General features: G+C 39.7%; 1 protein-coding gene across 2 annotated transcripts in view; it reads right to left on the minus strand.

The window, feature by feature from the left end:
* LOC140143879 (receptor-type tyrosine-protein phosphatase delta-like) overlaps positions 1 to 27,225 on the minus strand; it is a 284,842-nt gene extending 257,617 nt beyond the window's left edge. For both annotated transcript variants that reach the window (XM_072165844.1, XM_072165736.1), the window contains exon 1: positions 26,822 to 27,225. The gene's annotated coding sequence lies outside the window, so the exon portion shown is untranslated. The remainder of the gene's footprint in view (positions 1 to 26,821) is intronic.
* Positions 27,226 to 27,605: the final 380 nt, after the last annotated feature.

Here is a 27,605-nt window from a genome sequence, read left to right on the forward strand (position 1 = left end):
TAGCACCGCTAACAGATTAACCTCGCGGAAGAGTTCCGACGTTGCCCCGCGGTCGTTCGCTACCTGCCTACCGAGGTGCTCGGCAAGCGTGGTAGCGACGCTTAGAGACTCTGATAAGCGAGCGTGCTCGCTTATCGATGAGCTTTAGCTCCTCCTCCCACTGGGGGAGAACGACCCGCGCGCCTTTGGCCGCCAGCGGCAGGCGCTGGCAACGCGTCTGGATCCATGTCAGGGACCCTGAGGTAGGTTTCAGTAGTCCTCCTGCGAAACACGCAGTGGAAGCGTGCAAGCACGCAGCGGCGCCGAAGCTCCAGCGAGCCTGACAGCCCCACTGAAACCTACCCTTGAGGTCCGCCGGGAATGCAAGTGCAGGCGACCCTTGTGTGGACGCGCTAGCTGGGCATCCTACTGAAAAGATGCCCTGGTCCTCCTGAACGGACTCCTCCTGAGAGAAAGCCAGGCCCAAACCTTGGGCCACACGGCTCATCACCTCAGCGGTGTCCGCAGGCAGACCATTGCTAGCGAGTTCCTCACGGGGAAGCGGGGAAGGATACCTGAAGCTAGCTGCACAGTCTCAACAGACTGTGAGTCGCTACTGGTTTCATCTTCCGACTCCTTTCCCTCGCCTTCAGACTCTGACTCACTCTCTGATGAGGAAGAGGTCTGACGACGGGCATCTGAAGGTGGACAGGGAGGTGTCGCCACCGTGTGGCTAGCCAACTGAACACCAGCAGAAGAGGGAGTACTCCCGCTAGACCCCGAGATGCTAGCTATAGCACCCGGGATCCGTGACGCTCTCGCTGCTGTCGCCCTAGCCATAGCAGTGTGCGGCCTACCCTGAGCTGTATCAGGGTTAGCCACTCGCCGCCGGGTTGGGTAACAACTGGTGGTACTGCTTGCCCAACGCTAGGCGGCACTTGCCACGGTGGAAGACCGTGGAAGAAACCACCCTGCGGCGGATACCACGGGCATACCCTGTTGGTAGCTGACCCTGAAAGGATCCGCCACCAGGGAAACCCCATGGGAACGGTACCAGTACCGCCTCCCCCTGTTGCCACAGAGACTGTGGTAACCAGGACGCAGTACTGCGGTACCTGCGTGGTTGTAGCGTAGGTGCCCGGTAGGGCTCCCGGCTCCGTACCACTGTACCCATGCCTCACAGCGTTCCCCGCTAGAGGATCAAGCCGTGTGTATGGGTACCCGCTATACTGGCTGTCCCTTGGCTAAAAGGAGCTTGCCTAGTATCACGGGTAGCTGAGCGTGTATACCCTCGATCAGTCACCTCGCTACCTGAATAGGCAGTATCAATCAATGGAGCCATGCTCCGCTGAATAGATAGTGATCGATCATAAGAGGGTAATTGACCCATTGACTGTAATGGATCACCCACGCTCTGCTGGCTCTCGAGGACATAAGTGGGTTGTTGATCAGCCAGGCTGTTCAAACTACCTACCCTATCCTCTTGAGCCTCGCCCAAGGTCGCTGTGTGTGGCGGACCACTCACGGCAGCTATGGGGCGTGCATAGTGGCTACCACTGAAGTCAAGCCGTAGCTCGCCTCGGTAGCTGCCACTGTTTGCACTTGGGTCGCTGTCCCGTGAGAGACTGCGAGCCCAACCCCGGTATAGCCGCTAGCCAGTCCCGGAGGACAGCCGGCAGCCATTCCAAGGCCCAGGGAATCACTCGGCGGTCCCACCATGGAACGCTGCCGTGTGACAACCCCAGTTGGTTCTGCTAAGACTACCCCTGAAGCGTTAGCCCGGTATCGTCTCTGCTAAACCCATGCACGTTTTCATTCGACCCTTGCGGGGAACGACAGGCGTGCTGCGTGCCGTGGATCACCCCGGGCACGCCCGGGGTTCCCCTGGCGCGCTGCGTGCTACAGACCGGCCGAGGCAAGTCCGCTGCACGCTGTATGCTAGGATTCAACCCAGGCAAGCCGGGTACCCTTGGCATACTGTCCGTCGCCGGCTACTTCGCGGGTGCTAGACCCGCTCGTTCGCCAGCAATAGACGGGTGTCCACCTGCAAGAAGCTCGCTAGAGATCTCACTGGTAGACTGGTACTCGCCTGTTAGGGCAAGTACCGCCCTGCTGCCTGCTACTAGCTTAGACGTAAAGTCAGTGCTTTCGCTGGCTGCTAGGCCTTCGGGCTCGCTAGCAGTCCCCGGAGGGTCCGCCTGCTTGCCCGGGACCGGAGCCCCAGAGGTTACCTTAGCGTGGCCCTTGCCTGCCTCGCTAGTACCTACCATATCAATCTTACCTGTAGGCTTCTGTTTCTTAGTCTTCGTCTTCTGTCTGTGTCGAAGACCTAAACGAAGCGCTACTTTCTAAATCCTCAAGTGGATGTCCGATAAGCCTATGCAAAAGGAAGCACACTTATTTGATTTAGAGCAATCCCTGTGGGAGTAACAGAGTGGATGCGGGTCCCACTCTGGTACAAGGGAAGGGCATGATTGACAAGGCCTAGACATTGTAGTAATCGGGGAGCGTACAGCACTACCCCCGAACACAAGCTCAAGCCCAATAAACAGACCCACACGCACAGTGGCTGACGCTGATGTAGTGGTATGATATAAAAATATATATACAAAGGGATGAAAAACTGAAAACCTTTTGGGGAAGATTTGTCAGGCTGGTCCTTCGAAACCCACCGAACTCTTAGCAGTAACTCAAGGCGTCATCAGACGCAGCGTACTGAAAGATATAACGATAGAGCACACCATAAACATAGCGAAAATCACTCACCATACATGTATACACAGTACTGTACAAACATCTATTGTAACTTACTAGTCTGTTATAGTTGTTTTACGTGAGAACAAAAATAAAATGGCGCCCTAAGGGCGGCTATTTTGAAAACGTGTGTCCCGTGATATGAACGGAAACACACATACAAGCTAAGTTTTTGGATCGTTTTTGTCACTTTTCTAGCCGAAAACTGTCGTCAAAACTATCTCCCTAGCGACTATACTGGTTGGTTTTTACCTCAGTGTAACAAACAAAACTGTATATCTAGATCCTTTGGTTCGTAATGATACTTAGCGTTGGTAAAAAAAATCCACACGTCTATCTCATCTAGAAACCAAGGAGGATAAGGGGTGATTATCGTGTGTGACGTCACCGAATGGGTGAGTCCACTCGGGGATCGGGGGTTTTGTTATTTATTCATTTATGTGGGACAAAATGACTATTGGTTTTTCCGCATCTCGGGATCGATGCAAGAAGTATCTTAATCAACATCGGAAACGGTAAGATCGACCGGTGTACTGAGTCTATTCAATTATGCATTGTAAACCAATCTATCTCAAGAAACCACCATCAAAATTGAATCATTCGGTTCTCTCACATCTGGACATTTATAGCGTTACCATGGTTACTTAAACAACAGAAAATAAATGAAATTGCATAGTACTGCTTTCCTTTCTTCAAATCAATTTACACACCCAACACATTTGCTTGATCACAAGCATAGCTAGGATTATGCAACACAAGGTACATGTAGATGACTAATCATGCCTACAACATAATCTTCAAAACCAACTCCAAAATGTTCCCTAGCTTTGTGGTAACATTAGTGACGCTTCTTTGCCTAAAATCCTTTCATTAAAGCATAACTGTTCACTTTACAGATTTTGACAACTTTCTAGTGTCCACTGTATTAAGCTTATTCTATCACTTTCCTCAATCTGGGTCAGCTATGAGCAAATCTAGCCACTTAAAGCTTATTGTAAAGCTGGATTTATGGATTTACAATGTATAGTTCAATGGCTAGCAATGACCAATGAGATGGGTTGTCATTTCTTGTGCTGGAAGGTACAAGCCAGTCCATTGGCCAAACACAAGTGCTCCAATACTTAGTGGAATGAACTGTAAATTATGAGCTTGTGGTTGCACGGTGACTTGCTGCCAGTAATTTTAATCCTTGGAAGTTATAAAAAGAATAAGGTGCACTCACCTACTTTCCCATTTACTACCAACAGAAATACAATTTACACAAAATGAATATTTTATATGCCTCACACAACTAATTCACTGTTAGCTTTATACATAATGAATATCATCAATGAAGAGCTGAAGCTCAAATTACTAACAAGATTTCAAAATAAATTATCAATGTTAAAAAAGTGTTATCATATTTTTTTTAAATCTTGTGCAAATCTTTCAGTGTAAATATATGTGTGTGGGGGTGTATCTGCATGGGTATCTACATGTATGATGTATGTCAGGGGTGTGTGAGAGACCGGGTAGGGGTGTGCCTGCATGCCTGGGGGTGTGGAGACATGTGTCCACAGCATACCTATGCTTGTACTTCTATGTCCATGAGAAAGTCAATGTAACAACTTTATCAATTATCTCATCTTCTGAAGATAGCAACCCTATTTTTGGTCCAAAATGCATGCGATTATTTGATAGCCAAAGTTTCATTTCTTCTGTTTGTTGCATTAGTCACTGTCACAATATTGTCACAATATTATTCTAATGTAGCACATAAGTTTGAATGTGAATTGGTTAATTGAACTAGGTCATTGAATACACATATCTGATCAAGCATATCACATCGCTTCACACAATTATCAATTACCAAAATTACCAGAATTCCAAAGTTCTTTAAAAATTTCAAAAATTGCTCTTCATATTTTTTACACAAAACTATAAAACTGAGCCCAACTTCTTTTCAACTTGCTTAGTTAGATTCATCTATTGTTTCAAGCAACACCTGCAGCTTTGAATTTGAAATTATGTTTGAAAATCAAGAAAAAAATTACAGATGTGAGACCTGCAATTGGATATCCTCCTAGAGAGGTGTTAACATCAACAAAGACAAGGATTTAATCTGCCTTTTAAATCAGGGATGTTCTGCTTCAGGTAAAAAATTGTCATAATTTTATCTGCAAAATGTCGGAAGAACTGGGGCATTTCAGATTCACCTACTTTTCCAATAGTCTTAAATTACTAAGCATATTCACACTAGCTTTATTTCTGACAAGTCACACAATATTCATGCAACTGCAAATTTTGCAAAAAATAGGAAGCACCTTTGTTAGAAGGTAAATGACAGTGTATTGTATAACCATGAGAATGCCTCAAAAGGTGGTAATCTGCTGCTCACAGACCTGGTTCCATTGAAATTTGGTATCTGACTTGAAATTTTGAAATCCAAAATGCCAAAATTTTAGTATCTGCATTTTAAAGAAAAAAGAGATGAAATGGCAAAGTGCCTTCTGACTGTGGCAATCTCTAAAAACAATATACCCCAAGAACCGCTAAAACTAGTTTCTTTCTTTTAGCAGTGTTATTGCATGTTTAAAAGGCCCTATATTAGGGCTAATGGCAAACAGTTCCCCAAAAATGATATGAGTGTTGCCTACAAGTTGTATTGCCAAGGTGGTTATTTAGAAACCTTTTTTTTAAATTCACCTCTTTTGCAAATATTGTTTGAATTATCACTTATGTTTCCATTCTTGAAAACAAACCCAACAAAAATATTCTAGCAAATTAATAAAGTAACAAAAGTAAAGTTGTTTTTTAAATGGCATAAAATCAACTTCCCAGTGGCGGTGCCAGGAATTTATTCGGGGCATTGAGGGGGCTGAGTGAATGGCAAAATTACCACAAAAAGTGAAAATTTTGGTAACTTTTGAGTTTTTACTAGGGGGGACAACAGGGGGGGCAAGAGTTCTGACTGGGGGAATGTGTCTCCCCCCTGGCACCGCCACTGTAAGTTCCTCTTTCATCATGTTCATCTCTAAGATGAGTAATTCTATACATAAAGTGCGTGATAAAACATTCATAGTTCTTCTCCTTGAACATTATGTTATCTCCCGATCCATCCTTTTGTCACTACAAAAACTTCAGGATGTAAAAAAAGCTAGCGTTACGGATGATAATGTCAAAATGCTTCACATTATTGACTATGTTTCAGACCTGTCCACCTACATGGAAATGTCCAGTCCTGAACCATGCAAACACCTGCTGCTTATGTAGGGCATGTGGTCAGTACTAGTACTACATTTCTGTTGTTTAGACCTTATTGATTACAAATGTAGATGCTATTTTTTTCCAAGGGAATATTGAGCAGAATGGTTCTTTTAATGTATTTTTACAGTAATTTTGGTGTAATTTGGTTTTTTACTAACGAACTGTTGATTTGTCAGCAATGACAGAAGTCAAACGATGTTGAACTGAATTGAACCAATAAAGTTCATGCACTGTGACTAGTCAAGTAGTCCGATATAAGTTTTGAATTTCAAGTTTATCATCACACTGAAATCCTGACTCTTGTCACGTAGCTAAAACAATGACTATGGCATTTAGCTTTGTATTAGCAAATAACAATAACATTGCACAATAACCAACAGCTTTTAACATATTCTGCTTAACAAATTTGAATAATAATCATAGATTGTTCAAATAGACATAAGCGTTATTAATTGTTCCTTCTACACGATATGTTTAAATCTACTTCAAGTGGGACCACTTGCAAAAATCAGAATCAAGGTTCCTTTTGTACACAAAAAACTTATTCGTGCAAAACGACCATAACATACATTTTAGCATCAAAGTAAGTGTGATGACAGTACTTAGAAATATGGCCAGCCCCTTACAAATCATAATATTGATGAGTTCTAAGCACCTCCACTCCTTGTAACTGTGTGGATAAGTCTACATGGATCCACATTGATCTAGTTTCGGAGGTCCCTGAAGGATAGCCCCATTACAAGTTTTGTTAATGATAAGAGCAAAACAAAAGTTTAGTGTACATATGAAATAACAGACACCTGTCACTTACCTGGTTCAGGTGAGTTTATTTGATTACAAGTACAAGATAGTCAGTGAATTCAAGGAATGCAGAAGGGTCAGTCCATATCAAAACAGATTGAGTGTACACCCACCCTCTTGGATTTTGCTCTCCTTTGGCTCAGGGGTACCTTTCATGGATCTCTAGGTGAGGTCACAAGAAAAAAAATTCAAATTCCATTTCGTTTGCGAATGGCGGGCAATCAAAGTTTGGCGACCTCGACCAAAATTGGGAATTTAAGGGGTCCAAATGACAAAGTGCTCTCTTTGAGGGGCACTTTCTTCTTAATTGAATCAGTTGTGATCCTCTTTTTGAATGTGGTCACTCACTGGCTGTGTCTGAAATACCTAATGCCAAAAAGATAGATTTGAATTTCGTTGGGATTTCAGAGGGGTCAAAATCAGCACTTTGTACTGTTCAATCAAATTATCTTAATTTTGAAGGACCCATGATAATGTCACGGTGCACTTATAGGTCCTAATTATGTTCAGAATGGATTAACCATATGCCAATGTCTATGAGCAATTCAAAAAAAGAGAAATTTCTAGACCCCTACAGAATTTTAGGCCACCCCTAAAGTGGTTCAGCCACAAATTGCGCTTAAAATCGGCAAATTTTGACCCCTAATAACTTTAGGTGTACACCAGATATGAATTTCTAGTCTTTTGCATCTGAAAGAGTGTAGTTTAATGTTACTAGGAACATAAGGTTTGGTTTGTATTTTTTGTGTTTTAGTATTAAGTTGACGCTTTCAAAAATAGTCATTTTTGCCTAACATACCATGCATACAGGATACGGTACAAAATGCCAATTTTAGTATGATATTTTTTTATATTTTTGATCACTTTATGGCCATTTGTATTATTTATCCTGATATTTCAAGTTGCTTTTGAGTCAAGTAATAAGAAAAAACTACTTTCTAATCCTCTGTATGGATTTTTAAGGGGGTCAAAAATGCACTTCCTGGCAACGATGCACATGCAAAGTACAGGTTATGGGGGTCAAATGTTCAGAATGCTCCCAATTATGTCAAGTAATATATCAAATTACTCGTATGGTCATGAGGATTCCAAAAATGTATAGTTTGTTATGTGTTAGACCTTTCAGGAGGGCGCTATGACGAAAAATGTTCATAGGTCAACGACCTTTTTGAATTCTGACCATAGTTAACAACGTCTGATTTTGGTAATTTTGGTGTCTAATTATATTATGTTTTCTTGCATGAGAAATACAACTAAGCAAATTAATAAACTATACAAGGAACCGATGACCCTCTTTTGCAACATAGCTGCCAAAAGCATCCATATTGTAATAAGGAGGTCATTGGTTCCTTGTACAGTTTTTTAAGTTGCGTAGTAGTATTTCTCATGCAAGAAAACATAATTACACACCAAAATCACCAAAATCGGACGTTGTTAACTATGTAATAACAGGATAAATAAGACAATTTGCTATAAAGTGATCAAAAATAGAAAAAAAGGGTATGTTGAAATTGACATTTTGTACCCATAACCTGTACATTATTAGTCAAAAACTGGGATTTTTGGGACCATCAACTTAGTATCAAAACACAAAAAATACAAAACAAATCTTATGTTCCTAGTAACATTAGACTACATTCTTTCAGATGCAAAAGACTAGAAATTCATATCTGGTGTACACCTAAAGTTATTAGGTGTCAAAATTTGCCGATTTTAAGCGCCATTTGTGGCTGAACCACTTTAGGGGGCCTAAAATTCTGTAGGGGGTCAAGAAATTTATCTTTTTTTGAATTGCTCATAGACATTGGCACATGGTTAATCCATTCTGAACATAATTAGGACCTATAAGTGCACTGTGACATTATCATGGGTCCTTCAAAATCAAAGATAATTTGATTGAACAGTACGAAGTGCTGAGTTTGACCCCTGTGAAATCCCAACAAACTTCCGCCATCAATCTTTTGTGAAATTAGGCATTTCAGACACAACCAGTAAGTGACCACATTCAAAAAGAGGGTCACAACTGATTTAATTTTAAAGAAGAAAATGCCTCTCAAAGAGTCATTTGGACACCTTAAATTCCCAATTTTGGTCAAGGTCGCCAAACTTAGATGGCCCGCCATTCGAAACGAAATTGAATTTGAATTTTTTCTTGTGACCTCACCTAGGGGTCCATGAAAGGTACCCCTGAGCCAAAGGAGAGCAAAATCCAAGAGGGTGGGTGTACACTCAATCTGTTTTGATATGGACTGACCCAGAAGTGCAATACACGTGTATTACAGCACGTAGGTTTAATATTGGGGAGACGACACATGAAAATAAAAGGACTGCCGTTCTCAATGAGATCTTCATCATTACATGTAATCATCCTTCTCATTCAACATCACCATTGTCTTCACCAGCATGCAGCATCATCATCTCTTTTTATTTTCACTGCCGCAAATCATACTTGTTCACACTTTGAACTTTTGATTTTATCTTCGTGTACATTTTTGGGGCGCCCGCTACGGCGGCGTCCCCCATTATTTGGCTTGACTTTGCAAGAAGCTTCTAATTTCAGTCTTGCTAGATTTACTTCGTCACTGTTTTGCTTAAAATTATGCCCAGCTTAAAAATAAAACCACAATATGCTTGGATTTTATTTTATTATTGTTTTCTGATGTGCACGGGATAAAATGTTGTGCGATATTCTTTGTTTAAAATACAAAATTAATGGACTTATAAAAACACCAAATACATCGTGACCTTTGTATGGTCAGGTATGGTTTAAACTGCAGTTTACCGCCTCTTAGAACCCGATAGATGGTGACATTTGACCATTCTAATTATGTATGTTTTGAACATGTTTGCACATGAACTAGTTGTTTACAGTGTGAAGAATCTACAACATGCTCATCTGTCAGGGCACAGTTCTTTAACCCCAATACATTTGTGCATTCATTGAATGACCTTTGAAAATGTGAGTACAAAAACTCATACACTGCAACTTAAGGTCAAATTTTGCACTTATTGTTTAATTGAGGTTATTGATAATATGCCACTGGAATGAGGCCATTGTGGTCCATAGTGACCTTTGCACACCTAATCCTTAAACCAAACAAAACAACCACTGACCAATCATGAAATCACTAATTGGTTTTATGTGCTTCACTGCTAACTGATTGTGACCAAATATTAGAACACAGCTCAGTATCTTTGTGGTGACTATCTCTGATAAAAAACATTAATTAACAAATTTCAATTCTGCTCAGCAGAGAAAGGAATCAATTCAAAAGACATGATTGTGTTGAAGGTCGGAAGTGTATTTGCAACCCGAGTTGCCAACCCCGCGATATGGTAGCCCAATTAGGCGACTTTTAACTCGTGGTTCACCGTTGTTGGGCAGTTTAAAGCAATAATGTACAATTTAGGCCTACATCATTTTGTTAGTGTTTACCCATAATGCTGAATGAAATAATATTTATTGTAATATGCCTAACTGCTGGGAAGGGTCTAGCAAGGTAAAGTGAAAGAAACCCCAATGGCTATTTTGTCCATTTAAAATAGAGTTCTATGGCCGATTTAAAGTCATAATTATGACGTAATTTTGTTATTTATCAATTACTATTTTTAGCAAAATTAATAACATAAAAATGGGCTGTGCCCGTCTCATGAAGAATAACGATCGATCTTACCCTTGATTTAACATGCCTGTCAATTTCTTGGAATTGTTTGATATGAAAGGAGGGTATGATTTTTTTGTATTAGTTTTAAGTATTTCCTAGCCTCTCTTAGCCACAGGGTTGGCTACAAAAGACACAAAGTATACCTTAGGATAAACTGGCATGAGTGCGCGGACCCCAGGTTTTCAACATTTCAGGATTGTTTGTGGACGGAGGTCGCGTGAAAAACAAAATTACGTTTACGTGACTTTGTCGAAATTCGTCGTGTGACAAGAATGAGTGTATAGATGACTAGGGGGGGGGAGCTTACTTATTTGTATCTTCTATACTATCCATCATATACCCTAGGCCCTGCATAACAAAATTCAACAATATTCAATATCCAAAGCAATATCCTCACTACAATAGGCCCCCAAAACAGAACTCCCACCCACATAATCAAAATTGACACGTAAAGCTTCATTCCATGAAGCATTTCTCTCGTATTTGATCATCATATCCCGTCCAGCTCACATTGGGCCAATTTGTGCCTATTTTTGCATTTTCTCAAAATTATAGCGCATTGGTGACAAGTAAGATATGTATATTATAGGGGCAAGGACTACAACTACTGCACTGGAAATTTTATTTCAGCACAAACAACAGTTGTGGAGTTCCAATCAAAAATGAGGGAAAACCAATATTTGATCAATAAATCAATAGCTACGTGCCTTGAGTTGCTGAATTTTCAGTGCAATAGTTGTAGTCCTTGCCCTTATAATATACATATCTTACTTGCCACAGATGCACTATAATTTTTGAGAAAAATGCAAAAATAGGCATAAAATTGGCCAGGGGTGTAGTACCCCCTTAAGCAAACATACAATGTTAGTAAAACCAAGATAAGATGAAATCGATCATAAGACTGATCGAGTCTTTGTGAAACTGGCCCTTGTATTGCAATTGTTAGCGTGAAGATACGCACGTATCACAACTATCCACCCATCCATAGTCCAACAATAATGTGATAAGTATGTCTCCACCAACAAGTCACAACCTAATATTAGAAGACAGGTCTTTGCACTAAATTGTATAACAATCATGTACATAAACTAAAAATACATAATGTATTATAATATGTTCCAGGTACGGTGACATCTCATGACAGTAGCTTCAGAAGATTTTCAACATTGGACTTTTTCACTTCACCCAGAATTATTGGGGGGCTGAAGGGTGTTCGAGCCCGTGCACCAAAATCATTGAGGGGCTGAGCCCCCCAGCCCTGGTTCCTGAGCATACATGTATGCATAGCATCATGCTGGGCAAATTCCATTCACCATCATAGGTCTATGGGTGTAATGGAAGCAATGTAATCAATACAGCTTTGATTTGCTAAGAATTGAACAGGGCACCTGTTTCATCAAATTACTATTTTACCATTTTTGAAAGTGACAGTGGTGTCATCAAAGTTGGAACAGATAATAGCATGGTATTTGTTTATAAATTCATATCATAATGAGAGATAACAGTACCATAGAAAACATGGTATAGAGTGATAACAAAGAAACTCTGTAACTGTTATCTCCAATTATGCCATTATGACTATATTGCGTAAAATTGTATAACTAGTGTGTAAATTTCCCGGGGATTTATTTGCTCGAAATTTAGGTCATAAATTTTACATACGAATATATGACATTCAACAAATATGACATTTACCAAATAATCAATACACGGGTCCCCTTTGTCAGAAATTAAAAAAAAAAATAATGTACAAAAATAACCACTATACAGGACATCATCAAACCAAACAATGACAAGTTACACTCTAAAATTGTATGCTATCATGGTTTGAACATTTGGGCATCCACTAATAACACCATACAGAAAGTAAGTTAAAAACCAAATCTTGTGCATGTATTTTTTGGGAGGGAGCGCAAATCAAGTTTGTTTTTTTTAAATCAATTTAATCATATGAAAAAGAATTCTGCTTAAATTCTGCTTGTCTTCAGTGAACGGCTCTTTTCAGAACCACCAAAACCTTTCAAATTAGCAGATAGGCGAGATCTGCTTGTTCTCTGTTCACAAGGGGCAGTCTTCGGTGAACAGCTCTTTTCAGAGCCATCATGAGGCGAGGGGCGGCCTACAATGTCTCATTCTAAAGTACTTTGTCCTGAAGAAGTCAGAGCTACTTCTGACGAAAGCTTGACAGTTCTAAACTTGTTCGACGGCGAACCCGCTAAAAACCCACTAATTTGTTATGCGATGGTTTATTACTTTCAACAAGTAGACTAAATGGCGTGCAAGTTTGTGATGACTAAGGTAAAATGTCAGTATGTCACCCTGCAATCCTTTGTGTTATAGATCCCTAGTCCCTGCACATAGAAGACAAGACAATCATACCAGTGACACATTTAAACTGTAAAACAATAAAAAGCACCAAACACTTCACTTAATGTATTGTCCTGAATGAGTCAAATAATCTCTACCAGCTAGCCTCTCATGTAACTATCTTGAGAAAACTGAATACTGGACATTACACCATCAACACCAACTTGCTTCACACCTCCAATATTATCTTTTTTCTCCTGCAAGTATTTTTTACACAAAGGGAGAACACAGTGCAGTGAGAATAAGATGCACATGGCATATACAATAAAATTAGAATTAGAATGTGCTCTGTTCATTGACATATTATTTTGTTACTAAAGACCTGTGTTGAACTGCAGTCTACAAGCACAGAAAAACTGGAAAATTGGATTGTAGGAAGTGCTGGGTCCATCCTAAATAAAGCATACCTCATGGCATACATACCTGAATACAACCTCGCCAAAAAAAAAATATGATCATTTTCAATTTACCAAACATTAGTAACTATGGTGTACATACTACAATGTCGGGTCTGCATCATTGGCTCAGAGAAGGTTCAGTATTATTATTCCACATGAAATCATAAAAATAATGACCAAAATATTAATAACAATTTTGACTAAGTTTTACACCCTGTACAGTCAGTAACTATTTGGTTATGTCCACTACTGTTATTCTATCCCACCACTGGACACCACTTTGACACATCACACTCACGGATGACTAGGCGTTGTAATAACATTGTCACTTCTTACGACACCCCAGGTATCATGTTGCCTCGCACCTTTGGACGACCTCACATTATTTACGTATTTATTTACTTGTTGTTTACGCAAGGGGAATCCTTTCATGAGATGTTCCCTTCTCATTTGGATACTTTATTACTAAAGGAGCATTCGCTCATGAAATGAAAATTTTCCCATGTACAGATGTCTGAAGCTGTAAAAAACAACTGTCTAGAGGACATTGAACTGATGTATATATGTGAAAACTACTTAGGACAAAAACTGAACCATGGATGAAAACACATGACAAGACATGTCAACATACTCAAAATCAAATCAACAAACTTGCACTTGCCAAGTAAACAATGAATTGTTACTTTTCGATAATACATTTGTACGCATTAACCCCATGAGAACTACCTGCCGATTGGCCAAAGTTTTCATTATCAATTGGACCAATCAGCAACATTGTTAAAATAATTTCACCAAAAAAAAAAATTGGGGTGAATTATTTGCAAAGCTCCATTCTGATTGGTGATTAAAGTAAAGATATCATGTAACTGACCAATCAGAGGCAATGTTAGATCGGCAGGTAGTGCTCAGAGGGTTTCAACTTTTGGAGCTCAAAAACAGCAACTTCAGAAGTCTGCAACAAACCTACATGCTGATGAAACTTGGGCAATGTACTGTTTGACCAGTTTCCTACTAAACTGAAAATACTGTTACTGGTATTCTTTTAAGGAATATAAAATTTGTTAATCATATCATATTATTGCGTCTTAAAAGCATCTTTAATACCCACTGTCATTTTCTGTTTGTTATTTGTATGGTAAGATTACAGATCCTGGAAAGAAACACCACAGATATATCCAGGATCTGTGAGCAGCGTACAGTACTGTACAATACCAACCCAGTGACTGCCCTAATGGTGTTATCACAACACAGAAACTGATCCCTAATTTGATGAACACCGACCACACTGACTACTAAGTCAATCCATTTCACACACAAAATTATCCATGATCATCACGACCGACCATCATCAGTAAGTAGACATAAAAATTCAATAGAAATACTCTGCATGCTGCATACACACCTGCCACGGGAAAAAATTGAGAACACAATTACTCAAGAACCACAGCTTTGTTTTCGGCATGTGTGAACTCGTTTGATGGCAACGTCCATGATGATTCCAAACGCTTGTTGTGGTGGCTATATCCACAAATGATCATGAACAAAACTGAAATTTGATTCGTTATCCACAATTAGCATCTGCATACACAGAATGTTAAGAAAACACATGACTAGTAGCCGTCGGAAGTTCGGACAGGAGGAACCACTCAAACCATCCCATCATCACTAATTCAAGACTCTCTGGGGGCATCAGACTTATGAAATTATTATGAGAACTGAGACGAAGAACAACAACCAAGTGTGAGGCAGAATATGTCATAAGGTAAGCACTAACGCCTAGGCATACATAACAATTGATCCACGATTTAATGGCCAGCAAAACTACCTCCTAACTCATTATTACTGCTACATGGTCAACAACGAAGAATGATGGGGATTGGTGATAACATGCAACTTCTGGACTACCTACACAACTTGAATTTTTCTGTCATATATAAGGCCTGATTGAACTAAGGCGAGCTTAGGGATAGGCATGAAGATAAAAATGCTGTCACCAAATGCCAATCGATAAATTAATTAGAATGATTGATCAATCGGATCTTACAAATCAATAATATGTCTATGTCGTCACAATCAAAGACATTGTGATTAATTTTTCCTTGTTACTTCATACGAAAACTGTATGATCAACACTTAAATGTTATGCCAGCAAACAGTGCATTCAAAGTCAAGTCACTTTTTTTTGCAGATTACCGCACGATTACGGTGGAAACTTTACATCATTTAGTATGAGTATTACCCCTATAGACAAACTAGACAGTCAGTCATATTTCCGCATACTACATTTATAAACCATGTTTTCAGTTGTGTATTACAAATCAGTTTTGCAAATTAAGTTGCTAATTGTATGGTAATCACTCCCATAGCCAATGCTTGACCACTCTTACATTATGTCCATGGGACATTACGGTTGTTTTCGCTTGCAAATTACAAATTCCCTGGTCAGCCAATCAGGAATGGACAACTATTCATGACATGGACAACTCGGTATAGCCAAGGGGTGGTCAGGGAATATTCATGGCCTGATCGCCGTAGGGTGAATTGACAAGGGTTAGCCATCGTGTATTAGTTATTTAAAGCTTTCCTCTCTATTTTAAATTGTGATAAAAAAGGTGTTCTGACCAACTTTCACTTGATCAAAAATAGCCAAGCTCATCTCATTTTTAACAAATTTACTAAGCATCGTACACATTGTACAAGTTTATTATCTCCAATATGGTCATTACATTTTTTTTTAATCTACAGAAAACATACCGTATTGGTCCGAGTATAGTCCCACCCGTTTTTTAGGTGAACATTTTTCACAATTGGGGGGTGGGATTATACTCAAATTTCAACAACAAAAAAAGAGTGTCCCTGGACCTAGACCTGAATGCTAGGATCATTCATGGTTGACCTAAAAAAATAAATAAATAAACAATTTCAAAACCAAAAAAAAAACTTAAAAAAAAAAACAATTTCTGGAATTGTTCGAAAAATGGGGGGTGGGACTATACTCGAACGTGGGACTATACTCGGTAACATATACGGTAATATTAGACCAATCAACTGCCAATCATCAACCATCATGATGATGAGGGGTTAGTAGACAGCACAAAGCTATTTCATAGATTCTTGATGATATGGAGGAATTTGCAATACCCGGTAGGTAGCACACTTGCTGCTATATCTTCAGAGATGCGTATTATATGAAGTAGCTTCCCCATCCTTGCGGGACAATTTGCTACCACCCCACATATTTTACTCACACAAAGGAGAGCAATGCTCATATTATTATTAACTTCTTATAAATTTTCATTACAAATACACTCTACAAAATGTAACTTACACTAAATAATAATATTATATTTTCAAGGCAATAGTTAGCTCTGTTTGTTTTCTTAGTACAATGTAAATGACGATGAAGCAAAGGAATGATAGATAAGTTATTATAATTGTTTTTTACATATTGCTGAATTTTGAAGATCAAGTATGAAAATGAATAAAACCAATTTCCAAAACGATCAAACTATCCGTTGCAAAAAGTACTGCATCGGTTGAATTTCTCTTCAGATTAGTGAAACCCATGGCATTTTAAGCTACACACTACGAAACCGTGAAGCTTGATATGAACCCACGGGAAAGATGCAAATGTAGTGCAGCGAGATTACCAATTACAATGTGCTTCATGCATATTCATAAGTACATCAATCTATTAGCATTGAGCAATCTTCTTTAATGCTTTCAAGCCACACACACACACCAGTACTATTAATGAGAATTTAATATAGAGTGCATTCAAAATACCACACAGAAATTTGTACATTACACTTGATTTTATCACTCAGGTTTCAAGTACACCTGATTTTTTAAATGCTTACCCAATTTGCTAGTACATGTGCATGTAATGTGGCAGGATATGAAAAGTGCAGAATCAGAGCTAATTTTAAAGCTATCTTATGAAGATAGCAAAATATCAAAGTCTCTAAATATGTGTGATACATACGGGTATGTGTTTATAACATAAAACGAGGACTATGTAGGGGTGTACCTGCAATGGGGACAATCCTCAGTTTCGTATTAGCTGCAATGGATTGGTGAAAATGTCAAGATGCATTTGACACTCTGTCTTCCTGGTGTCTTCCCGAGGTTTGCCAGTTTGACCTTGTGTGTATGCAGTCAGATAGGGAAAGTTTAGTTTTTTGTTGGAGGTTTTATACAAAACATATTTGAAACAAGGAACATATTGCATGTGGGGGTGTGCATAATCACCCTTGGCAGTAGACATTTTTTGCACTTTTGTAACCCACCCACATGTAATGCGGCAGGAAAGTGCAGAATCAGAGTGAAATGTTCGTTAATTTCAAAGCTATCTTATGAAGATAGCAAAATATCTAAGTCTCTTTATGGGTATGTATTTATATTTATACTACTATATAGCCCAAAACGAAGACTATGTACATGCACCTGCAATGGGGAGCGGGCCAGTTCTCAGTTTGTTTTGTTTTGTATTAGCTGCAATGGATTGGCAAAAATGTCAAGATACATTTGACACTCTGTCTTCCTGGTGTCTTCCCAAGGTTTGCTGGTTTGACCTTGTGTATAGGCAGTCAGATAGGGAAAGTTTAGTTTTTCCTATGTCAATGTCAAACAAATTGTGTATTTAAAGGCCCTTGTTAGTGTTAGGTGGTCAATATCAGCAAAACACATGTAACAGTCCAGGACGGAGTCCCTGTTGGGTGGTTAATACCTATAGGTACAATTGGATGTGGGGGTGTACATAGGGGTGTGTGTGTGTCAACGCATGTGGGGTGAGCACATTATGTGTGTCCTATTGCTACCTTGGAATGCTATGAAAAATTAGTAATTACAATATTATAAGACTGAATAAATTATCCAATCAATCAGATACTTCCTCATACACAGCAACAGGTGTTGCTTCTTTGTATGCAGGAGGATACATCCACTGTAATGATCATCTCAATGTCATATTACGATGATGGATGGCACTGTTCACTGCATTAGTAACAAGCTATTCAAATGACACTGAAATGAGTACCTGACAAATTAGATGCATTTTCATTTTTTTTCTTCAAAATTCTAATTACCGGTAATATAATAAAATTAATGACATTTGTGATGTGATGCAAAATGAGATTGATGGTAATAATTATATTTAATTATATTTAATCTATTGATAATTTATGACATGTGTATGCAAAATGAGCTGTCAGTGAAACTGATTTGGAAGTATCACATTGAAATTGCCACATCTCAGGAACTGTCCACTTGTGGTGTTTTTTCCACATTATAGTTTGTAAACATTTTGTTTGGTCATTTGATCAGCCTACATGCATTAATGCTTCTTAATTTCCCCTATTGGCCTACCTCTCCTCTACTCCTTATTCCAGAAAAATACAGAACTAATTTTTTTAAATAAAAAATATATTACCCTGTTTTGCCACATGAAACATAGCTAAATCCTAATCCAAGGGTGAAATTAAGTGGGGAGACGGGAGCCGTTTGGCCCACAGAAACTCTGAAATTGCCCCAGGTTCCATCTCAATTTTAGTTGACCAGGGGACACTTTTCTTACAAGACTGGCCCCATGGATAGTGAACCAAAAATATCAAATTACAAGCAAATAGTGCTTATTTAACTCATCCAGCACATCATTATTTTTATTGGCCCTTCTTTTCAGCCACTTTTAACAATTTTGGATGGGTGCCCCCCCACATGTTTCAAGCTGGATTGGTGCTAATGCTGATGAGTGCAGTAACAAAAATCAAATAATTGTCACCTACAAATGTATTACAAGATCATAGTATATCTACTCCCCACTTTAACCCGCCCTACAAACAAACCTGACAAAGTACAATGGTATTACAGCAAAGTCATCACACACCTTAGTATGCAGGTAGCAACTATGGTGTTCATGCGATTTTGAGCACACATCACAATGTTTTTGCCCCTTTTATCACGGTTCCTGTCAGAATTACTTTCAAGTCACAAAAGCTTGATGATTACTCAGAGCAATGATAGTACCATTTTTGTATGCGCTAATATGTACAATATTAGACTATGGATATGCCTTGAACACCGTCAAGCTCCTATTTCCAATTCATGGTTTAACGCTCATTCAACACGACATGACATCGCATGTAACATGCTTCATTAATATGCAAGACAGGTAGTTGTCAGCGCATAACACAGCGCAGAAAAATTCCGGATTCAAGAGAAAACAATTCACATAAAAAACGGGGTTCAACAAATTACACCTCGTCACAAGCTCCCCCTCAATTCGTTCATCTCTATACCAGAGCTGACGTCTTCATTAAAACACAATGCCAGACTCTAATCAATATGACAAAGCGAGTGAGCGATGCCTTACACTTTTTATTCACTTACGAAACAGAATGTATGAAAGATTAATGAATTGATAAGCATGGTAAGACCTGTCATGTATGTTAATTCAAAGTACTATTCATTTTTTTCCCTCTTCCTGAGTTTTTAATTTTTTTCTCAATGATTTTTTTCTCAATTTCTGAGTTTTTAATTTTTCTCTCAATGATTTTTTCTCAATTTCTGTTTGCTCAAACGGGAGCTAGGGACTAATCTGAGAAGATCCAAATCTGATCTCCTAACACCAAAGTTGAATAACCCATTTTGGTCTGATGAGTGATCTGTTAGGACACAAGAACAAAGTATACAAAACTAATAAAAATTCAAAATTCATCTTTTTAATATAATCATCTTTTGATTTGTACATTTTTCATGGAACTATTAGCTTTGTGACCCTATTCCCCAGCAGTGATGTACTTCATTACTTGGCAGCCCCTTTTTAAATTTCATATTCTGATGTCACATTTAGTCAAGAGACACGTCTGTTCAAAGCATTGTCACTAGAGTTGCTTTTTTGTGGAAGGGTGAAGCTAGCAGCAGAAATAAAAACAAAATACATCTACATTGTAGTCAGTTTTGAAAAGAGTAGGGTGTTTTTCAAAAAATAAATCAGGTTATTGCCCCTACAGACACCACTGACACCTATATTTTTTGTATTGTGCCATCCAGTGTTCATTCTAACTTCTAAGGATTTCAAGATTGAACACATTTGGCTGTTTCCTGGAAAAATTGGGATAGTGTGTAATTAAAGGCTTTTACATACCGTATTTCGTCAAATAAACGCCCCCGGGGGGCGTTACATTTTCCCAAGGGGGGGTGTTTATTAGAGGTCATTTTAGCATGACAATTCCCGTTAAAATCATTAGGTAAGCTTAAAAGTCACGCTAAAATGACAAACTATGAACTTTTGACACCGACTTTTGGTTCACTTCCGGGTTGCCAATGCAGATTTTCGCCATTTATTGCTGCTATTATCAACCATGTGAGAAACTTGGTAAGCTTACTACACAAGATAGCATGGAAATATCGGAATTTTTGAAACATCTTGGTTGAAAAAAGTGGTGGGGACGTTTATTTGAGGGGGGGCGACTATTTGACGAAATACGGTACATGTATCTTTTTTTTCATTATTTTCTTCTTTTTTTTAAACAATTCTTCTTGGTCATTTTTCGGCCATACCACATGAGAATTCCGTGTGTAGCTCCCTCCACTGTGACAGTCTGAAATGGTAATGCCCAGCATTTTCCAAACATCTTTGATTCCAGGGTTTGATGCACTTGGATGACATTAAACTATTGTCAAAAAGAATCCTGCTCACAGACCCATAGTTCCGGCAATTAGCAAATCTCATTACAAGCTGTAAATGACTAGCATGCACCAATGAGCACAATATGACAACTTGTACATCTACCATACAAATTTCTATTTCATAATTGAAATTTTAATTTACAACCTTGAAATCAATCACATCAAGAAATATGAAATGAATAAACAGCTCAATCATTTGTTTTTAATTGACGATGGGTGAACGTCCGGCACATGTTCATCTGCCACGGTGTCATCTCACTATGAAAACAAATAAACTCTGTGGAGTAAAATAAACCCATACAAATCAAGGGTAATGTGATATTGTTGGATTTCGGGATTGTAAAGATCAGTGGCGTAGCGCCAGTCATTCTGTTAGGGGCACCGACCATATGATTGGGGGTGCGCCGGGCCCGATGGGGGAGGGGTCTCAGGCCATTTTTGGCAATTTTAGATATACCTAATTTGGTTCATACTAGGATTGTTCAAATTATATTTTCCATAGCCCTGATAATCACCTACATGCAGCGGCGGCGCCACAGGGGGGGCAAGGGGGGCGGCCGCCCCCCCTATTATTTGCAAAAAAGAGGTAAAAGGGAGGAAAAAGAGAAGAGGGAGGAGAGAGAAAAAGGGGAAGGGGAGAGAAAGAGAGGAGGGGAAAGAAGAAGAAAAGGAGCCATTGCCATGGTTAGGCGAAGGGGGAAGCCCCACCCCCTTCGGACATCTTGCCCCCTGTGGAATGCTGACCGACTCGGTTTTAAAGTTGTTGGTTTTTGTATTTTGTATTTTGAGTAGATTTTCAGCACATTTTCCCCCATGAAAGTCACCGGGCCTCTCCTGCCTTTTCTCCCAACTTCTTTGGAAAAATCCTGGCTACGTCACTGTCCTGGCGCGGCAACATGATACGCAAGTCTGTGTCATGCCAGCAATTTAATCATTATAAAGTTTACTTTCAGTCTGATATCTGTAACACACAATTTTTACTTTTATCACATTGTTTGTATATTTATGCTACCTCTCTCAGAAATAGTATCAAAATTATTTAGCAATAATAAGCAATTGGCTTATCATTTAATACGGTTAGGGGCATAGCCATGATTTATGGGGGCTGATTTTGAAAAAGTGGACATGTTTTGGACCTTTTCCTAAAATTGTGGACTCTTTTGACCAAGAAAGCATAAAGAACCTAATTTTTTTCGCTCGCTAATGGGCAAAATTTTTGACTTTTTTGACCGAAAAAGCATAAAAAACTGTTTTTTTTTTCCCCTCGCTACGCTCGCAAATTGAACCGTTTTGGCTTTCGATGATTGGGGAGCGACCACCCGCCACGCCCTGATAACGGCTTTCATTTAAAAATATTTTCCGACTTCCAGACACCCCTATTCATATCATTTTTATCGTGCCTAGGCCTATTCATTGCGTAATTAATATAAGGCATCTCATATACAATGCAACTTTAAAACATACACCACGTTGCGACTTAAACTTTGCATATTAATTAACCGGGACTTTGCAAATACGCTCAAAGAATTGTACTTAATGCTCGATCATTTGTAGGCCTAAGGATGACATGAGAGAAGAAAAATTTAAAAGGAATGGGGGTAAACATGGTCAAAAAAGAGAAATTTTATTTCAACAAAGGTGAAATTGCACTGGGAAAGCATGGGGAAAAGTAAAACTCCAAAAATGAACGTATAGGCCTAATTGAGTAGGTCCATGCCTAAAACCTGCGGTCCGCAAGTCGGGCCCGTTAATGAAATCCATAAAAATATGCGGTTGGAAAATAAATAAATAACCAATAAAAGGGTGAAAATGGTGCATCAAATGGCTTCATTTGTACTTTCATTTTGAAAAAGTTTCCAAATTATGAGCGGGGCACATCCCCCCTCAGACACCCCCCTGCTCGCGCAAGCGCGACGGCGCTATCGCGCCGCATGAATATTCTTCAACATTTTGAAATTGCATCGCCCCCCCTATCAAAATACCCTGGCGCCGCCCCTGCCTACATGTACAACATGCATGGTGTTAAATTGTATTTGCTTCCTCCAAGTGTCATATAATGTTGGTGTTCTTGGTTTTGCAGACCATGTGGACAAAAGAGGGCCAACCACATTTTGTAAATAATAGTCTCATATTTTCAAGTTTGAACTGTAAATTAGAATCAAATGGCACAATAATCTGACATTCTAGCTCAACAATAAACCAGAACTAACAAACTCTATTCATTCATGGACTCACTCAATAGATGATATTTTAATCACTGCCAGAACAAAGAGCTAAATAAAACCAAATTCTTCTGCTACTTTGCTTTGGGTGGTCTCCCTGAACAAGGAAGGAGAAGGATAACTTGGTAGGATCAGTGAAGGATTGTGCAATTTTATGGAATACACAGGTCCATGATTCTCATTCTACCAAGCTGCCCTGGCAGATATATATTCCTTCCTTGTTTTAAACTCACACTAATGAATATGCAATACATACATGTACATATTTGTAGGTTGCCCTGGCAGTAATGATGAGGTAATAATCTTGTCCCAAAACCTTTACAACAGACTTATCCAAACATAAGTGGAGGAAATAATTTACAAATTTATACTGGTTTGAAGGGAAATAGGGGAAACTATTTTTCCTGAGGTACTGGCTACAGGCCCTCACCCTTTGGGTTCAGGGTGGTAGGCCTGTACATAGCCAGTGCCGAGGGGAAAATAGTGAGCCTATTTGCCTGAAAATGCCATGTAGGCCTATGACGATCTATCCTACTTTGCCCCCCCCCCCCTCTCAGTAGCGTAGCCAGGATTTGTGTGTGTGGGGGGAGGCAAAGCCACATTTTCGTCCCCATTTGCCAATTTGGGTCCCATTTATAGTCATTTTTTAGGACACTTTACTCTTTGCCGGCTCCCCCTGGCTATGCCCCTGCTCCACCCTCCCTCTCTCTCTCTGTCCCTCTCTCCCTCCCCATTCTCTCCTCTCTTTCTCTCTCTCTCTTCTCTTCCCTTTTCCCCTTCCCTTTCTCTCCCTTTTTTTTTTTTTTTTACCCGGGGCGTGTGCCCCTTCGCCTCTCCCTGGATATGCGCCTGTAGATAGTTTGGGACTCGCTGGCCTCGAATGTGAAACTACGTGTATCGGTAAGCAAATGCAAAGATAGACTTCTCAAATACAGGAGATATCAGGATGTGAAATCGGACCATCCTCCTTTTAAAAAATATTAAGACTTGTCGTTTTCGGAGATTTTCAAATATTTTTATAAATTTGCTCCTTTGTTTCTATAGTATAATTGCTGTTCACAATGAAACTTATGTTTTAAGAAGTTCTTGGTTTGCCAATTTATAAACACATTGCAAACACTCTCTTTCAAGCTTGGGGTTATAACATGAATCAAATCCATGGGTTCCTCTGAGGGCCAATGACAACACATTCAATGGGTGTAGTTTGGGGTAGAGCTTTGGGGAAATAACAAAAATATTTTTAGGGGCCTCCCCGTTTTTATGATATATGTTGACAAACACTTTGCAATTGCAATTTTACACAGAAATGAATGGTAACAAAATAACAGAACAAGGGCCTCCCTCACCGAATTTTGAGAACGTCCGGAGTTCGGACGATACTTGGGCTTGGCCTTTATTGATTTATGCCATTTTTTATGGCTGGCTTCACTGGCTTCCAGAGAAGATGTAGCACCCTCTAATACCTGGCTAAATCATGGTGAATGTACGCAGCATAAACATGTGGGGTTTGTTGATTCAATCATTTCGAACAGACCAGTAATCTGATTGACTGATTACGTGTCAACTAAGAGTAAGATACATAGCATGCAAGCAATTGGCTTGTCCCGCAGGCCACATAATCATGAAGGCAAAGGGCAACATGGCGACGATCAGATCAAGAAATAGCCCGAAACATCATGGCCCTGTTCCTTCCTCACTAGGGCCATGAGTGCCATACGTGTAAAGACGGGGCGCCGTGAAGTCGCGTCGCGGTGATGATGTCACACTGACGGCATCTATTTATAGGAAGAATTCTAAACATGGCGACGATAACAGTCACAAGTCTGGTCTTTTACATCCTCAAACATGTCAAATGTGCTCAAAATTTACGAACATGCACCAAATATGTTTTGTTGAAGGGGGTACTACACCCCTGCCCAATTTTGTGTCCATTTTTTGCATTTTTCTCAAAAATTATAGCGCATTGGGGACAAGTAAGATGTATATTATAGGGGCAAGGACTACAACTACTGCACTGGAAATTTCATTTCACCACAGACAACAGTTGTGGAGTTACAGTCAAAAATGAGGGAAAACCAATATTTAATCAATAAATCAATAACTACTTGCTTTGAGTTGCTGAATTTTCAGTACAGTAGTTGTAGTCATTGCCCCTATAATATATACATATCTTACTTGTCCCCAATGCGCTATAATTTTTGAGAAAAATGCAAAAATAGGCACAAAATTGGACAGGGGTGTAGTACCCCCTTAAGTCTCATCTTCATGTGAGGAATGGTAGGAAGTGGTATTATGAGAAAAAGTGGTATTTTATGTGTACCCTGGACCAGATATGCTCCGGAGTCTCAGACCTTCGTACGGAGAAGGACAGTGGACGTGGAAATCGTAGTGACGGAGGTGTGAGTACCTCGGGCTAATCAAGAAAGTGCCGCACTTTTCTGGAAGCTAGTGTAGTCTCTATTTATTATCATTAACCCTAACCCTACCTGTGGTTTTTGTGCTATCGGAAGGGAAAGAAGGAACGAAAAAGGAGAGAAGATGAAGAAGAAAGTCACTTGGCACTTTTGGGATTGAACCTCGGACCCCTCGCATGCCACGCAGAAGATCCCCAGCATGTAGCTACACAGGTGACGTTGACCCGCCAACGATTCCCTGGGTATATATGACTTGGTCTGATTGCGTCATCAAGTCCCGTGGAATGCATGCACGCAGAGTGGTTTTAATAGTGAGCTTTAGTGAGTCCTAGTTGGGTTAGGGTTAATATATGGGCATGAGACTTGCATCATCATTCCACGATTCATTGTTTGATCATGAGACTGAGTCAAATGACTGACCATGTGAATCATGTGTTGATGGGCAGTCCATGAAATTGACTCCGAGAAGAACAACCTGCTCTTTCCTTTCCTTTCCTTTCTAGTACTTCCTATACTAGCTCATTTGAGCTAAACTGTAAGTCCTCTGGAACTTAGTCTAGAGGAAGTGATTATACAGATCTATATCAGTGCCGGGGATGGTCCCCCTTCTCTTTTCAAATAGCTCTGACACTTAACGTGCACAGGATTTGACTCTTCCTGCACACGGGACCACCAGCTTTACGTGACTTTCCGAACCACGAGACACCGTTCATACACTACATAAATCTGCATACAAGTGCTACTAGATACAGACTTTAAGGTACATATTTCGAGGTGCATAACAGACACAAAATTTGTGTCATAACAAACACCAAATTGGTGTCGATGACCTGACATGCATGCATTCTTTTGTGATGGTCTTTCAATTTGTGCCGAGTGTCCTTGGCATACTTGACTATGCTTCAGTGGTCATGAAAGGATTCAATAGATAACCTCTGCCCCACTAATCCCCAGCTATTGTCTGAAATTGCACCTCGGAAGATATATTATAACAACTCAGTCCCTCAAATGATAGTCATATAACGACCAAAAGATAAATGACTGACTATCATTGAGGACTGAGTTCCGCAGTCTAGTGCTACGTAGTGTATGGGGGCGAGAAGGAATTCTACAATTATATTCTATACTGCTTCGAAACAGAGCTGCTTCACACTTTCAGAGAAAATATCTCTGAATACACTAACCTCGCAGTAACTGAACATAATTGCAGGATTCCCGACCCATACTATCATGACTATAGGAACATTTTAACTCAACTTTTTGAACTCAACTGAGTGAAGACCTACCTGAGTACCTCTGATACTGTTTTCCAATACTTGACAGCAATTTACTTTATTTTCAACTGAGATCCTAATTTAAGCTTTTCCTTTTCGTAGCCTAGTCCGGTTCGCTGTACGTACGACGACTGTATGCAGGCGACACACAGCTGAGCTGCATACACCGCCGTGCCGACTGTAAACAAAACACTTCAAAGTACTGGCGGAATGTACCCTACATAAAATTCCTCTATCCCGCAATTTTCGAAGAGTAATCACCTAATGATTATATCCCATAGATAGCATACAGTCTTGACAAGATGGTGATAGCCTTAATATTCTTCGTGTTTGTCAAATACAGAAATCCCGGAATTCTAAAATCGTGTCTAATTTCAAGTCTCAAGACAGGTCCAAGTACGGGACCAACGACTCCATGTTACTGATGTTACGTGTGTAAATCATGCATAGAGAGGATAATGGCCGCATATTACACATGCAAATGAGCAGCTTTATTGCAGCACGGTGAAAGACCTTCCACAAATATTGCATTTTCCTTGGCTTAAATGTTTGATTATTGCTAAAATTCTGCAGCAAACAATTTAAATACTGTAACAAAGTAAATTTTTTCTTATCTGTTTGAATAAAAAAATGGACAATTTTACAAATAACAAATCCTACATGCTGCTGCATATAGAAAACGACGGGCGCTCTCATCCCCATTTCGTCACCTCTTGATGCCCTCTTGATGTATCTGCATTGGAGTCGTAGACAAAGGGACTTAGGATGAGGTTAACCATCAAACTTCTCATCATCC

Source organism: Amphiura filiformis, chromosome 1, assembly GCF_039555335.1.
Source record: "Amphiura filiformis chromosome 1, Afil_fr2py, whole genome shotgun sequence".
NCBI classification, from domain to species: domain Eukaryota; kingdom Metazoa; phylum Echinodermata; class Ophiuroidea; order Amphilepidida; family Amphiuridae; genus Amphiura; species Amphiura filiformis.